This window comes from Danio rerio, chromosome 4, assembly GCF_049306965.1.
Source record: "Danio rerio strain Tuebingen ecotype United States chromosome 4, GRCz12tu, whole genome shotgun sequence".
NCBI lineage: Eukaryota > Metazoa > Chordata > Actinopteri > Cypriniformes > Danionidae > Danio > Danio rerio.
Genome location: NC_133179.1, coordinates 54,450,405 through 54,465,510, shown reverse-complemented (window position 1 = coordinate 54,465,510; position 15,106 = coordinate 54,450,405). Strand labels below are relative to the sequence as shown.

Here is a 15,106-nt window from a genome sequence, read left to right as displayed (position 1 = left end):
CTATGAAAAAAAAGTTATATACTCAGGTGAGTTACCTGCGTGTTATCTATGACAAAATTTAACCAATTCTCACGGTAATAACTAAATGTATGTATCTTTTTTTAGGTATTTTTCTGGCTAATGCCTTAAATGTAACTAAGTAACACAAATAGCTACCGTTTTTTTATTTTTTTAAATGACATTTATATTGGTTGGGTAAGGCTACGTGAAGCGTGATGACTTCCCAGCTAACATAAGACCAGCGGGCCACTGGCGGCCCGCCGGCGGTCCACCGGCAATTTCCTCATCGTTATTCCAGCGGCCCACCAGCGGCTGCCGCCGCTTTTCCGACGGTGGTCCGCCATCGGATCGCTGGTTTTAAATAAGTGTTAGCTGGCGGCCCACGGTCGGTCCACAGGTCATTTTTAAATATTGTTTTAGCCTGTACAATTGCATTTAATATTAATTTGTCCAATAATTAAATCAAGTACAAAATACTTAATCATTATAAAATTTATTCATAATACTACATAACGAGCATACGTTAAACACTTAGATTATGGTGAATTGTTTCAAAAACACATACGTTAACAAATATAACAAAATAAATATAAAATGCATATAAACTACATAAAATTACGCTTTACAGTAGTTTCATTAGTTAATGTTAAAGGGTTAAATATGAACTAAGTATCACCAATACTTGTACAGCATAATTAATGTACAGCATTTACTAATGCATTAATAAAATCCAAAGTCATGCTTGTTAACTTTAGCTTATAAATTGTGAATTAAAATGAAAAAACAATGAACAACTTTTTTTACCATTTACCAACATTAGCAAAGATGAATAAATACTGTAATAAATGCATTGGTTACGTTAGTAAATACATTAACATTAACTAATACATACAACCTTATTGAAAAGTGTTACCCATACAACAATAAGTTTGTCTATAATAAAGACAAACTTTGAGACTTATCATTATATATAAAAATAAACTATAAAAAACATTATAACATTATAATTTTTTTTATTATTTATAATTTAACATTATTATAATTATTATTATAATATATTATAACATTAATATAACATTTAACATTAATATAAGTAACAAAAAATAATTACATTGTGAATAAATATTAACATATTACAATAAATGTAAACATTATTATTACAAAATCAAACTGTAAAATATCTGGAAGTTATTAAGAACTACACTGGGGCAGCACAGTGGCTCAGACTGTCACCTCACAGCAAAAAGGTTGGTGGTTCAAGTCCCGGTTGGGTCAGTTGGCATTACTGTGTGGAGTTTGCATGTTTTCCCTGTTTTGGTGTGGGTCTCCACCACAGTCCAAACACATGCGCTATACTGTGTAGGTGAATTTGAACATTGTGTAGAAGTGTCTGTGAATGCGAGAGTGTATGGGTGTTTCACAGTGCTGGGTTGCAGCTGAGAGGCCATTTGCTGTGTAAAACATATGCCAAAGTAATATCCAGATTCTTCCGCTGTGGCGACCCCTGATATTAAGCTGAAGGAAAATGCAGTTTCTTTTGTCTGCCCCCTCATGATTAGCAGATCCTAATAAAAATGTCTTGGAGGCTCCCTTCCGATGTCTCTCTTGTAGCAGGCTTCTTTCTTATCCTGAAATAACAGAATCATCAGTCATCATTTTTGTCCATCATCAGTAACTACGTCACTATAAACAATAATGTTTGTATTTTTATTGTCTTTTATTGGACATCAAGACTGAATTGATTTGATTGATTAAATTAATTTACAGTTAAGTAACACTAAAATATGTTTACAGTTTAAAATAATAATTTTCAATGTCAATACATTTTAAAATGTATTTGGTAACATTTTATTTTGATGGTCCATCTGAGTATTAGTAGACTGTCTGCTTAATATCTGCTGATACTGCTCCTTCAACAGACATTAAACTGACAAGAAGAAACTTTGCAACTACATGTCAACTTACACTAACCCAACCTAACCACAACCCTAACCTAACAGACAACTTATAATCTAATAAGAATTAGTTGGCATGTAAATGCAGTATAACTTAAACTCAACAAACGGACCCGCAAAATAAAGTGTGACCATGCAATTTATTAATGTGAGGTCAAAGCTGATTTGTCAGCATTATTACTCCAGTGTCAGAGGACTCTTCAAAAATCATTCTAATAGGATAATTTCCTGCAGGTTATTAATATTAACATTAATATATATTACTAACAGATCTGCACAAAACACCACAGTCCTTAGCAAATATTTAATGGTGCATGCTGTTTATGTGCAAATTAAGCTTACATGAGTTTTTAAAATAACATGTAAAGTGAAACCTCTGATAAGATTGTAAAGCAATGTGGGTCCACATTACTTTATAGTGCTACATAAATGCTTATAGTATACATTTATTTGCAGCTAAGAATGTCTAAATCATCTTACAGATATGAATGGCAATGATCTGTTTGCAAACATTTAAAATAAAAAATGAAAAACGTCAAAGTGTCAGTCTATTGTAATATCATTTACTACTTCTGATGGATATTTACTTATTGAAGGATATTTGCAGAACAACTGTAAAGAGTCAGTAAAAAAATTGACAAATCAACATGTCAAAATTGAAACAGTGGCACAGGATTGCAGCCAGGTTCGTAACTTATTCTGTTGTGCTCTGCACTATTTGTATTGTATTGGTATTTTAGAGCTTTTGTGTTTGCAGTGCAATTTAACCACAGTTAAATTCAGAAGTGATCTGGTTGAGGAGAGTTAATGCATGGAATTTTTAACATGGACATCTAGTGCATAAAGGGAACATATCTCAAAGCATTATGAATATTTCAAAATAAATACATTTTGAATTGAAATCTACATCAGTTTCCAGATCTTTGTTTTAAAGAACTGCCACTCTGACACACACTGTCATTTGCTCATTACTGTCTGGCAGTCAGTCAAAACTTTACTTGCATATAAATATGTTCAGCAGCTGATTGGCTCTAGAACCATTGGGCCCCTTTTAAGATGCTGTTGAAAACAAAAGAAAATGAGAAAAAAAGACATGACATAAATGAATATGAGTTGTGCATCATGCATGTACCAAAAAAATTATATTAATTTTTGGGCTTAAGAATGAGTTTAAGTGTAAGGGACCTAAAAATATATATTTTAAATGTGAATCCTAAAATGTAATTCATGGCTGTAATTTAAAGCTGAATTTTCAGCAACATTATTTAAATCTTATGTCACTTTATCCTTCAGAAATCATTCTAAGATGTTGATTTAGCATTTAAGACTGAACTAATATGTTGATTATCAAATGGTGCTGATTTGCTGTTTAAGAAACATTTCTGATTATTATGAATGTTAAAAACAGATGTGATGGCAAATACTTGTGTAAGCTATTTTCTTTTTTTCCAGGATGTATTGTTTATTGTTGAATAGACCCTAGACCTTAAACGGTCATGTATACTACTGCAGTCAGTGAGATTTTTTAAGAAATGCATGCTTATTAAACAAGGATGCATAAAACTGATCAGAAAAGAGTTAAGATTTTTGATTCAAATACTGTTCAATTTAAACTTTCTATTCATTAATGAATTCTGAAATAACAAAACATAATAAAAATAAGAAATATTGCTTGATCAGCAGCAAATTATAAATACAATATTACATTTTGGACTGGAGCACTGGTGCTGTAAATTCAGCTTTGAGAAAAGCAAAGTAAAAATTTGTTTAAAACCACTCATTTACGTTTGCATGTCAAAACCTTAAAATAACTGCAATCAAGACATGTATCAGATGCATGATAATATAGGGATTTATTATGAAAAATGCAAATGAATCTATTTAACAGTTTATTATAGTCTTACCTGTGTTTCCTCCATCTCTGTGATCAGCTCCCTTCATCTTGGCTCTTCTATTTTGTTGTAGGGGCAATTTTGTCACTCCTGAAACAACAGAGCACTTTTTGAAATCAATATTAGTTTACATTACTGTGAAATATCAAAGTAAGTTAACACATGTGTACTAACTTTAACGTTTTAATTTGCTCTCCTTGACAGTAAAGTGCATATTTTAGGATAAATAAAGTAGACTACCTCCAATAAAACATTGACAAACCTCTCATGTACACATAAAGATGTAATTAAAAGCCAAAACTTGAATAAACAAGAGCTAGTAGCCTAATGCTAACGTTTCCTCTGCTAAGATGCTAACGGACTTTTTCCAAAGACACAACCGTCTCTATAAAATACATATTCAACTGAAACATGTCAATTGTCAGTAAGAAAGGTGTCGGAAACAGTTGTATGTAACATTTGCATGATTTTAGCGACTAAACTTACCTGAAATTAGTGAAAACTGCCGCATGAGAGAAGTGCTGTTGACGGTCAGGGGTCGTGTCGTGTCGTGTCGTGTCGTTGCTCCATTTCCATGACAACGCTCTCTGCTGCAGTGCTAGAATAAGGCTCCGTAATGCACACTTTAAAGTAATGCAGCCTGAACGCAGCATTTACATAAACATTTAAACAATTTAAAAACAATTTAAATAATGGCATTTAATTTTAAATCTTTATTTTTAAACGTATTTTTTTGTGTTATGCTGATTTCACTATACCGGTATAGAATATAGTCTAACCGGGTTAGCTTGCATGTGTGGGCATAGTTTGATGTCTTTACTTAAAACTTTTAACACTTATTATTTGAAATAAAACGAAAATAAATAAGGAGAATAAAATAATGTAAAGCACTTGTTTGGCGCTGAAAGATCTGTCTCATTTATATAAACAGCATCGTTGCACTACCTAATTCATTGATGTAATAATGAAACTGTGCGTATTATTATTACTATAAAAGTATATAATACTGCCTTAAGTCAGTAACTTGGGCAGCAATGCAAAGTAATAACAAATAAGTACATAAATAGCCTAAATGAAAGGAACAAGAGGGTCCAAAATCAGTCATAAGGTCTGCCCTATTAAAATGCCCCTGGCGCAGGGCCTGTCAGGGATGGCATTGTGGAGTTTTGCTATAACGCACATCAAACGCACCCAAACAAGCTAACCAACGTATTCAAGACCACTAAAGCTGGCAGGAGCTTGATGGGCTGGAGCTAAAATCTGCATTAGCCCTCCAACTGATGTTGCCCATGCAGCCCTAATAGTATTAAGTCAGTTTGCGTTTGCATAGACCTGCTATGTCAATGTAACGTCAATGTAACTTTATATTTTATTCATTATTTTAATTTATATTTTGCTAATTAATACTTAACTGTAAAAATGTTATTGAATCTACTTAAACTATTTACGTTCAATATGTCTGTTACAATGTTTAATATGTGTTAGTTGAGAAAGTTATTGTTGTGCTCCGGCTCCTTTAAGGGAGGCGCACTGGAAAGCAGGAGAGAGAGGGAAAAAAGGAAGTGGAGGAATTCGGCAGATGCAATGCTGTTGTAATGTTGTTTGTGAATGTTATGTCGATGCTCCAGATTAAATAAAAGAAACGAATTATCACCCTGGTATCCAGCGTTTATTTGCGATGCCCACGTTGGAGAGAATGGTCTGTAAACAGCCAGAAATAAGGGTTACAACAACATGCCCGGTCACTTTTGCCAAGGCACTTCCAAAAATACATTTCTGCTGATGCCATCTATCTAAAATGAACATTAACAAGCATAAAGACGTGGAATCTATCTATGTTAAAAGGTACTTTGTAAATAAGCATTTGCTATCAGTTCAGAGTGCTACGATCAGTGGTGAATTAGTCTTGTCTGGTTCTGTTCATCGTTGATTGGGTGAGAGCAGCTCAAGCTTACTGGCTGTGGAAATCAGCGGGAGTGGTTCATTATACTTCAGGAAAGCGCCGTTTATAACGCGCGTTTCAGTGGGGTTAAAACGGCGTTTTAAACGGCGTTTTGTGGCAAGCGGAACGCGTCATAAGCCGCGCTTTTTACTAACACTAAAACGGCGTTAAAAATGGCGTTTTTTTACAGGTTTACGCGCGTTATTTGCGGCGTTTGCAATCAGAACGGCGTTTTTAGCGGCGTTTGAAATGGTATTAGCGCCGTTTAATGCGGCGTTTTAATTGTAAACGCGATTGATTAATAGTGTATTTCCGATACCTTCGGCTTGCCATATGACCTCGCTCGCGAGAGCGTCCATCGTGCGCACAGATTATAATAGGCTCGTTTGAGGTGCGCCTCGCCTTGGCTGCATTGTAAACGAGAGCAGGCGTGCGCAATAAGAGGAGGGCTCAAAAATTACATCAGAAGTCGGACACCTGCTGAATCTCGCTGTTTAGCCACCTGGAAACGTCACCAGTGGCGGAGATCTCGTTCGCGTTTTTTATCGCAGACGAATGACCTCATGAAAAAATACTATGGTGATTTTTAGTAAATATTATTGCATTTTGAACATGTTTTTTCAGTATTGGGTTGTGTTTATAGTTGTTGTGATACCAGAGCAACTATAAAATTTAAATAGGCTATTTTATAACATGGTTCAAAAGCACTACATATACATTACTATAGCATTTTTAATATGGGAGTGGATGCAATAGAAATATCACAGTTTTACAAGAGAATTACAAAAGATGAACAGCTCATTAAGTAAAAGGGTGTATTTAAAATGTAATTCTGTATATTCAACAAACATTAAAAGAATAACAAAATAAACAGCTTATACAGCAAGAAAACTTTCAAGAAACCTAATTTGGCAACATTATAATAGAAGTAGCCATAGCAAGATGCTTTTGAGTGACGGGTCATGACAAATAAATTCTTAGGGGGTTAATTACATTGACAAGCTTATTTGGTCTATATAAACTGCTTTTACTCCAGCCAGACTAAAATAAACAGCCCAAGACTTTCTTCAGAATAAAAACTATTAGACTGTAGGAAAAACTGTGGAAATGTTCTTAGTCTATTAAACATGACTTTTGACTCCACTTACATATACATATACATATGTGTGTGTGTCTTGTTTACTACACCCTTTTCACTTCTCATATGAAACCACACAAAGATGAGGCATAATGACAAAACAGTCTGATTACCTTTGTATTTCTGAATATATGTATATATTGGATTGACATGGAATAATGCTGCTTAAAAATTACAATACAAAATTCACACAAACATACAAAAAGTAAAACTGAGAGAGAAATAAAATACAGCACACACACATCCTAATGATTTATTAGTAACATTTAGTTATATTGGATAGGTCACGTTATGTTTTACAAAGATGTGTTTTGTTTTTGTTTGCGTGTAAATCTAAATAAATAACCATATGTAATGCTCTGTATGACTTTTTTTTAATTATCAACGTAAATACAAAAAAAGGTATTCAACAAATCCAGGTAGGTATAAACCTTAGTAAAACAAGATAATAAAGTGTAATGTGTCAGTCTCATCCAATCAGCATTAAGCTGTGTCGTCAGCCAGTCGTTTCCCATCATGCTTTTGGTAACGCAGTCTTTTGAGAGCAACTGCGGCCGACTGCTCTATCCGAGGTACCTGCCTCGCGATCGCGAGAGTTTTTTGGCGCACGTCAGCGTGACATCAGAGCGAGGCGAAGGCAAGGCGGACACATTTCTAACCGGCATGCATCTTGCGGTGATCACCGGTGATCGATTCTGCGCAGATTTTGGCCAAGTCAAACGAGCCTATAGTGCGCGCGCGGGACTTGTTTTCTCGCGCTGGATCAGTCGAGCGCGCGCGAGAAGATCCCCTATGCGCTCGCGAGCTGTAGTTTTCTCGCGTGTAGACCTGTAATCTGCTCACGGTTCGCTTCTCCTCGCGCGCAAACACCGCTGCGCTCGATTAATATTGGCATTGATTTGCCGTCATAGACAAGCTTGTATTAAGAGATTGTATACCCGGCCGGTGCAAGACTCGAGATGCTATAGGAATCTGAGTAAATGAGAATAAGGTATAATAACAAATCAAAAGAATATTCAATCATAATCTAAAATAATGTGAAAGGAAACAAAATAATCTTATCAATGTTTTATAATTGGAGTCAGATAAAACGAGGATAAATATATTAATATTCCAAACCACCTCATACTAAAATTGGAGTCAGATATGAGCTAAGTTTAATATAAATCAACATTGTGCACTGGAAAGACCGAACATGCAGTGAACCTTCATCCCCCAGTGGATACAGTCATTGGACCACCTGGGTGGACCCTACAAGGGTGAAGAAGCGCATGGTCTCCAAAATAGCGGTAATTTAATAATATAATAATATATATGTATAATAAAAAAATTATTTTCTGAAATCAACTCGGCTGGCCCGATTCCAAATTCAAGTTGGTAAACCAATTTACTGTTCCACCAAACATTATTATACACCATAGTAGCGTGTAGGCTATAAAAAGGCAACATATCGACTCATGAGCACGATGACTGACATATAATATTTGTAAATAAGTGGTTGGTAAAACCTCTTCTTGGTTCACCGCAAATCTTGCCTTAAAAGAAAAGTGCATAATTTAGCCTTACCCTGAGTTTGTTTACACTCTGCCTGTATTAACATACATGCTGTATTTTAATATGGCTAATTTGGATGAATTAGTTCTAACTTTTGACAGCTTTTTCTTCTTTTTACGCGGTTATGCGCAAATTATATTTCACACGCAAGGTGACTAAAAATTGAAATTAAAATTCCAAAGATACTGAGCCATTACTACAAGTAAAAAACCAAACAAAAAAACAAAACTACAATTATACTTTAAAGGAGAACATTGACGTTTTGAAAAAAAAATGAACTGAACTACAACTAAATTATTAAAAATAAACTTGCGGGACTTCATTTATGTCCTGCGGCAAAATTATTATTTTTTTTATACTTTTAGTGATCTGCTTGAGGTAGGTCAATTTATTTTTATGCTTAATCAACAACGAAAACATAAGTAAAAATGTAAATGAAGATATAAATGAAAAAGCTTATTAAATGACTGTCCTAGTTCTATCAAAATAGCAAACAACATCTTTTTATATTTAGGCTAAAAGACGGCTTTATTTATTTATTTAGGCCTACTTATTTGTTCTGAATGTTTGTGCTTATATTTGAGTTGTCTTTTATTTCTTCAATTCTACTTTCCAAAATAAATCCTCATTGCACTTAACAAGTTTACAATAATAATAAAGTGTGTTAACAAATGTTTAATGATTAATGAAGGAATTATAATGCTTTGTTTTATCGTTTCATCTTTATTTATAAGAACAGTAGCATATTTACAGCTGCTGTATAGGCTATTTCTGTCTGTTCGCATCCCTTTGTGCCCTCTGGCGGCATATTCAAAGACTGCGGTCATACATTAAAAACTTGTGCTTGTCCATTTAAAGCGGCGGCGGTAATAGCCACATTGAACTCTCACCTACTGTAAATCATTTTAACATGTACAATACAGACTAAAAAAGCAGTGGCAATGGTTTGGTTATTAGATTTGTTTATGGATCTTGAAAAACCCACCAGCTTTATATGTAAGCACAGAGTACCCTTTTAGTCATAACAGGAAATATGGATGACAATGAAGGAAGTTAATGACACACAAACACATCTCAAGAAGGTTTTCACAGCTACTGTGTTTTATCCAACAACCATTGCTCCCAAGTTGAAGTGAGACCTTCAAAAACGACCCAGGTGGGACTTGAACCCACAATTCCCAGCTCCGGAGGCTGATGCCTTATCCATTAGGCCACAAGGCCAAATCACCACTCTTTTATCAAAGATCTCTTGTATGCCTTCAACAAGATGCCACCGCATGGAAAACTGCACTTTAGAAACTCGATGAAAGTTTGCATTCTGTCAAATAAGAACTAATGGACAAACATTTTCTTTCTGCAATCTTTCACATTCGCGTCTCTTTGGTCCTGGGGTATGGTTCTAGCGTATAGTGCGACTGGTCTTGAGAGTTTCAAATTCCAGTCAAGGCCACTCTCATTAACTTAAAATCACAAGCTTTCTGCAGCTATTTTCTTGTTTGCATTTCATCATCATCCACCTAACATGAGTTTGTTAGTTGAGAGCCACGGGGTACTTGAAGTCAAGATCTCCATTACTAGAGCAGAACCTTTTAGGTTTGTAATGTGACAGTGAGACTGGAGCAAGATTGGATGAATCTTAACTGAAGTGTGCAGCAAGTCTGAGAATTCGAAGCTAACCATTGTCCTCAGATCATCACACCTAAGATTTGAGTACACTAGCCAGGATTTTTTCACACAACTTAAATGTAACCCAACAAACACAACCCGAAAAGGACTTGAATCCACAATCCCCAGCTTCAAAGGGTGATGTCTTATCCATTAGGCCACTGGGCCAATACTAGCATTTGTTATATCTGTTGTATGACTCATGAAGTTCTTGTAACTCAGAAAGCAGCACTTTAGGATCCCTATTGCTTTCAGACGATCTGGTGTGTACACCTAATGAAAAAATAGCTTTTCTGAAGAGTTTTCCATTTTCATGTTTTTTTGACTTAAGGGTATGAACCTAGCTTTTTGAAGGTCACACTGGATTGTGCTGCATAGCCAACTTAATAAGAACTGCATCAAAGACAACCCAGGTGGGACTTGAACCCACAATCCCCAGCTTCGAAGGCTGGTGCCTTATCCATTAGGCCACTGGGCCGTTTTTACTGCCTGTGAACTGTAATACGCATCCAGGGAGTTGCTGACGCACATAACAAAAAACAACATGAACAGAAAAGTAGATTGGACCGGTTTCACAGAATTTTTTTGTGGCACTGCCAAACAGACAAAAAAAGTAGCATCTTATAGGATTTCTTTGAAGGAATTCAATTAGAATTTTGATCATATTTTGGAACCATTCCTATAGGATTGTTTTATAGTACAATACATAAAAATCCTTTTGGATAATTTCTACAGTATTTCAATGAGATCCAATTTATATCTTAATTAAGATATGCTTTTTTTATAAGATATGCTATTTTTATACAATAGTTTTGAATGTATTATGCTGTTTGCTAAAGCTCACCTTCATGTACTTGAGTGTACAGTATTACTGCACAAATTTCCAAAGAAACATGTCTATACCAAAAACATATACAATGTCACTAGACCAAACTGTGGGCTGGCCCACTCGAAACAGAAGTTCACTTTGGGCCCATAGCAAGTCCACACAAAGTGGAGTGTATATAGCCACAATGGGCGAAGTATAGGTATACTATCTGGGTCAGAAGTATGTCCTATGAGCATGCTCTGTGGGCATTTAGTAATTAACAAAATAGTTAGGTCCCACTAATACTAAGTTGAGTCCAGGCACAAAATGTGCCTATAAGGTCCCAGTAAAGCACTTTTATACAGGGCCATTGTGGCTTTAACACAAAACAAAACTAGTTCACTTCTACTATGTAGCAAAATAGCACAATATCACTTCAACTGCATAATTACATATTTTGAAAGCATAAAGTAAAATCAGTAATAAATGAAGCATCTAAAAATATAAAGACAACATGGAGTATTTTTCAAAGGTTTGGGACAAAACTGCTTTAGTTTATAAAAATGCAGATATAAAAGTAACCTTGTAAATAATTATTCCTTTTTAATATGTTAACTTTTCCATTTGAATATGTTAAAATATAATTTATTCCAATGATGTTAAAGCTGCATTTGAGGCATTTGTGTCCTACATAAAATAATTTGAGACAAAACATATAAAAATATACTTAGTTAAAAGAAAAACAAAGTAAGATTTTCATGTGTGTATTTTTTCTACCATTTGTACCTTAAAGGGTCACGAAACTCCAAAACACATTTTTTGAGCTGTTGACAGTCGTATATGTGTCCCACACTGCTAAAAACACTATTAGGACACAAATATTTCACTAAAAAGTGTAAATTGGTTGTTTTTGCGTTATTTCAAGCAAATTTGTACTTCCGGTTTGAAACTAAATTTTGAAGCTGCGTCTTAACCATGAGATAATAGTGTGTATTCCAGCGTGCAGACTGGATGTCTGTGCCAGAGTGTGTCTTATTACGTCTTACAGTGCGGCTCGAAGGACATCTTTTGCATTCAGAGCTGCTTTCGTGAAGAGATCATCGGCAACACTGCTCAAAGTTTACCATAGAGGTGAAAAGGAAGCTCCCTGACCAGGAATTGAACCCAGGCCACAGCGGTAAGAGCACTAAGTCCTAACCACAAGACCACCAGGGAAGGCCTGGCTAAAGGTTGCCCTCTAGCCTAGCTATGGGCCTCCACCCAGGTGTGCTGCAGCTGCTCTGACAAAAATAACTCTAATGTTTGCAACCTCCTTCTAGAGAAGAGAAAGTCTCAGAGCCTGGTTCAAAGTTCTTCTACGGAGGGACTGTCACATGCTCTGTGTAAAAGCATCCTATCGACACCACAACTTGCCATGACAACAAAGCACAGCATGCGTTGAAGGAACTCCATGTTTACCGGGCCATGTGCTCTTTCCAAACAGCATGCTACTGAGCACTCCTTGCACAGTGTGTGCCAGTGGCGCAATGGATAACGTTTCTGACAACGGATCAGAAGATTCTAGATTCGACTTTTGGCTGGCTCGTTCAGGATTTATTGCATTGCTCTCAGTCAGTGCACTGCAGTTGCAGTTTGCCCCTGCCAGAGTTGTTTGGTTCTACTTTGGAGTGGATCAAGTTTCTGGGGCTGCCAGCACAGAGCCTGTGGGGTGCTCCCCTGGGTTCAAAGTCTGCCCCAACTGCTCTCATGTCTTGGTCCCGTACATCCCTCAGAACTTCCAGAAGAAACCAGTACAGCCACTCTCCTGGGAAGACAGCAGTGACAGCTTGTAGACCAAAATGTTTGCTGTGAGGCTAAGGCGTTCTACTGCAGCACAGATACGCATTCGGAAAGCCGACAAGATTCAAAAACAAAGTGCCAGCCTAAAACAAGATTGCAGTCAAAATGACCACCTCAGACAAGTGTGAGCAATGTTTCCGTCTCTGTTATATGTCGGCAAATATGCCACACAGTGCAGACGCTCATACTACTGAAAAGGAAGTTACCTGACTGAGAAAGGTATAAATAGAAATCGGAGCCTGCTCCAAATGGCCTGGTCAGCACCAAGCGGGTGAGACTTGAGCTCCAAGTGGGCTGTAAAAACCTCCTGGAGTTTTCATTCATTTAATGTCTTGTACAAGACACTGCGTCCAACCAGTTATGTTTGAATGTCAAACCTACCCCAATCCTTAACCCAACCTCACAGTTTCCTGCTGTGTTTTATCAACCTCCCAACCTACCCCAACTCTTAACCCAACCTCACAGTAACAAACCTCCATGTGGGTTTCATTGATTCAATGTCTCGTACATGGCACAGAATACAACCTATCGCAGTTTATTAAAATCACACCTACCCCAGCCCTAGGCCCAACCTCACGGTAACCTGCTGTGTTTTATTCAATTTTACTCCTACCCCAACCCTAAACACAACCTCAGAGTAAGCAGTTTATATATTTTTTTTATTTTTATGAATGTCTACTACAGCTACATCAATCGCAAACCCAGCCTACGTGCGGCATAAGTGCCTACCACTTAGAGGTCATCCAGGCAACTTGCAGTGTAATCTCCTCCACTTGTAGGTCTCTGAGCTGCAGCAACACCTAAGCGCTCTGACACACAGACACAAAAGAAACCATTGCTTTTAACCTCCTCTTGGAGAGGAGAGAGTCTCCGACCCTGGATCTCAGGTCTTCTATGGAGGGACTGTCAGGAATCCTGTAAGAGCATCCCATCCACACAACCTCTTGCCATAAAAACAAAGCAGAATGTGTGGTGAAGGAACTCCGGGTTGACAGAGCCTTGTCCTTGCGCCAAGCAATGTGCTAACAAGCTGCTGAACAGAGTGACGGTGGCACAAAGGTTAGCGCTTATGACTACGGATCAGAAGGTTCTCGGTTATGGAAACTAAGAAACTGTGTATGAGAGAGTGCGTAAGTGTATGAGTGGCACTTGTGCAAGCTGAGCAGGGACTTGCCAGTGATCAGAATGAACTGGAGTTTGTGCCAAGACTGGCTTTCCAAAGTGGCAGTTCCCATATGGTCTAGCGGTTAGGATTCCTGGTTTTCACCCAGGTGGCCCGGGTTCGACTCCCGGTATGGGAAGGCTTGAGTGCTTTTGCTTCTGTCCTTTTTGGCCAGCGGTCGGACTGCAGCTACCTTATAGGATGTGGTTGTGGAACTAACCTGTAAGCCTTCGATAGCTCAGTTGGTAGAGCGGAGGACTGTAGGTAGGATGATGGCAATCCTTAGGTCGCTGGTTCGACTCCGGCTCGAAGGACATCTTTTGTGCTCAGAGCCGCTTTCTTGCCTTCGCTAAGTGAGTTCACCACTGCTCAAAGTTCAGAAAAGGAAAGTCTCAGAGCCTGGATCACAGTTCTTCTTGGGAGGGACTGTCACATGCTCGGTGTAAGAGCATACTATCGACACCACAACTTGCCATGACAACAAAGCACAGCATGCGTTGAAGGAACTCCATGTTTACCGAGCCGTGTCCTCTTTCCAATCAGCATGCTACTGAGCACTGCTGCTGCAGACTGGGCCAGTGGCGCAATGGATAACGCGTTGCCCCTGCCGGAGTTGTTTGGTTCTACTCTGGAGTGAATCGAGTTTCTGGGGCCGCCAGCACAGAGCCTGTGGGGTGCTCTCCTGGGTTCAAAGGGTGCCCCAACTGCTCTCATGTCTTGGTCCTGTACATCTCTCAGGACTTCCAGAAGAAACCAGTACAGCCACTCTCCTGGGAAGACGGCAGTGACAGCTTGTAGACCAAAATGTTTGCAGTGAGGCTAAGGCGTTCTACTGCAGCACAGATACGCATTTGAAAAGCAGACAATATTCAAAAACAAAGTGCCAACCTAAAACAAGATTGCAGTCAAAATGACCACCTCAGACAAGTGTGAGCAATGTTTCAGTCTCTGTTATATGTCGGCAAATATGCCACACAGTGCAGACTGGGCCAGTGGCGCATACTGGCACCTGTAAGTCGTGGTTATTCTTGGCTACACCGGCCAATCACGTCCCGAGCTGGAACCAAGATTCACCCTATTCTTGGTTACGGCAGCCAATCATGTTCCGAGTTACAATGAACGCTATGGCCAATCAGAGCCCTTATACCATT

General features: G+C 37.8%; 1 protein-coding gene, 1 long non-coding RNA gene and 4 other non-coding genes across 11 annotated transcripts in view; 3 read left to right on the top strand and 3 right to left on the bottom strand.

Annotated features, from left to right (window-relative positions):
- The window catches only part of LOC103910797 (uncharacterized), a 1,018,570-nt gene that overhangs the window by 760,442 nt on the left and 243,022 nt on the right, over positions 1-15,106 (top strand). The window lies entirely within an intron of this gene.
- Positions 1,185-4,402, bottom strand: LOC101885885 (uncharacterized). Of its 2 annotated transcripts, none has more exons than XR_012402742.1 (3): positions 4,334-4,402; positions 3,860-3,937; positions 1,185-1,628 (listed from the first exon to the last, which is right to left on the bottom strand). It is a non-coding gene; the product is annotated as an uncharacterized lncRNA (long non-coding RNA). The 2 variants fall into 2 exon arrangements; XR_001798982.3 differs by lacking the exon at positions 1,185-1,628 and adding an exon at positions 2,957-3,014.
- Positions 9,630-9,702, bottom strand: trnar-ccg (transfer RNA arginine (anticodon CCG)). The gene has a single exon. It is a non-coding gene; the product is annotated as a tRNA-Arg (tRNA).
- Positions 10,552-10,624, bottom strand: trnar-ucg (transfer RNA arginine (anticodon UCG)). Its single transcript has one exon. It is a non-coding gene; the product is annotated as a tRNA-Arg (tRNA).
- Positions 14,023-14,094, top strand: trnae-uuc (transfer RNA glutamic acid (anticodon UUC)). The gene has a single exon. It is a non-coding gene; the product is annotated as a tRNA-Glu (tRNA).
- Positions 14,183-14,269, top strand: trnay-gua (transfer RNA tyrosine (anticodon GUA)). Its single transcript is given in 2 exon segments — positions 14,183-14,219; positions 14,234-14,269. It is a non-coding gene; the product is annotated as a tRNA-Tyr (tRNA).